Genomic DNA, 2,169 nt, shown 5'->3' on the forward strand with positions numbered 1-2,169 from the left:
AGGGATAGAGATGCTTCTCCCATAGAAGTCGGGAGTAGGTGCAGTAAAGTCACCCAGCACCTTCCTTGCATTGTTGGCATTGTTGTTGTTTTCGGCTGCCATTTCTTCTTCTTGTTTGAAGATTTCTATTAGGTCCTCTACAGAGAGTTGTGCCTTAGCTTCTCTTAACTTTCGCTTCAAGGTCCTTTCAGGTTCAGGGTCAGCCTCAACAAGAATGCTTTTGTCTTTGCTCCTACTCATATGAAAGAGAAGAGAACAAGAAAGTATGGAATCCTCTATGTCACAGTATAGAGATTCCTTGAAGTTTCAGAGGAAAAGAAAAATAGAAGGAAGAGGTAGAAGAATTTGAACTTATCAAGAAAGATGTAGTTCGAATTATGCATTAAGGAGGAGTGTTAGTCCATAAATAGAAGTATGTGAGAAAAGGGGAAGAAATTTTTGAAAATTAAGTAAAAGATTTTAAAAACATTTTGAAAAACACTAATTGATTTTCGAAAACCAAGAGTAGAAAAGAAATCAAGTGATTTTTGAAAAAGATTTTGAAATTAGAAAGTAAAAAGATATGATTGAAAACTATTTTGAAAAAGATGTGAGAAAAATATATGATTGAAAAGATATAGTTTTAAAAAGATATGATTGAGAAGATATGATTTGAAAAACAATTTAAAAAGATTTGATTTTAAAAATTAATGACTTGGCTAACAAGAAAAGATATGATTCAAACATTAAACCTTTCTCAATAGAAAAGGAAACATACTTGAATTGTTGAATCAAATCATTAATTGTTAGCAAGTATTTTTGAAAATGGAAAGAAATTGATTTTGAAAAAGATTTGATTGAAAATTTAACGCCCAGCCAGGTATCCTGGCTGGCGTTAAACGCCAGAATTCCTTTATCACTGGGCATTTTTCTAAATGCCCAGGATGCTGGACACCTGGCGTTAAACGCCCAGAATGGTATCCATTCTGGCGTTTAACGCCCAAGAATTAGAAATTTTGGGCGTTAAACGCCCAGCCAGGCACCCTGGCTGGCGTTTAAACGCCAGTTTTCCTTCTTCACTGGGCGTTTTGAATGCCCAGCCTTTTTCTGTGTAATTCCTCTGCTGTATGTTATGAATCTTCAATTCTCTGTATTTTTTACTTGAAAAGACACAAATTAAAATTTTTTTTGGATTTTTAATAATCAAAATGTAACTAAAATCAAATAACAATGCATGCAAGACACCAAACTTAGCAGTTTGTATACCATTGGCACTAACAAAATGAGAATGCATATGAAAAACAACAAGACACTCAAGACAAGAGAATTTAAATATCAGAACAAGGAAATCATCAAGAACAACTTGAAGATTAATGAAGACACATGCATGAATGCAAGAAGAATAGAAACATGCAATTGACACCAAACTTAAAATGAGACACTAGACTCAACAAGAAACATAAAATATTTTTTATTTTTATGATTTTGTAATTTTTTTGGATTTTTCGAAAATTAAGTGGAAAAGAAAATAAAGATATCAAAATTCTTAATGAGAATTCCAGGAATCATACAATGTTAGTCTAAAGCTTCAGTCTAAAGGAATTAGACATGGCTAGCCAAGCTTCTGCAGGACATTGCATTCAAGAGCTAAATTGATGAGAATCAATCAGCTTTGGTGATGATAAGAACATCACCTTGAAACACTAGAATTCATTCTTAAGAACTCTGAAGAAAAATACCTAATCTAAGCAACAAAATAAACTGTCAGTTGTCCAAACTCAAACAATCCCCAGCAACGGTGCCAAAAACTTGGTGCACGAAATTGTGATCATCAATGGCACCATCAACATGGTACGCTCAATTGCAATCTCAACTCTTTATCACAACTTCGCACAACTAACCAGCAAGTGCACTGGGTCATCCAAGTAATAAACCTTACGCGAGTAAGGGTCGATCCCACAGAGATTGTTGGTATGAAGCAAGCTATGGTCACCTTGTAAATCTTAGTCAGGCAAACTCAAATGGATATGGGTGATATACGAATAAAACATAAAGATAAAGATAGAGATACTTATGTAATTCATTGGTGAGAACTTCGGATAACCGTATGGAGATGCTTTGTCCCTTCCGTCTCTCTGCTTTCCTACTGTCTTCATCCAATCCTTCTTACTCCTATCCATGGCAAGCTGT

Source organism: Arachis duranensis, chromosome 4 (assembly GCF_000817695.3).
Source record: "Arachis duranensis cultivar V14167 chromosome 4, aradu.V14167.gnm2.J7QH, whole genome shotgun sequence".
In the NCBI taxonomy this organism is placed as follows: Eukaryota; Viridiplantae; Streptophyta; class Magnoliopsida; order Fabales; family Fabaceae; genus Arachis; species Arachis duranensis.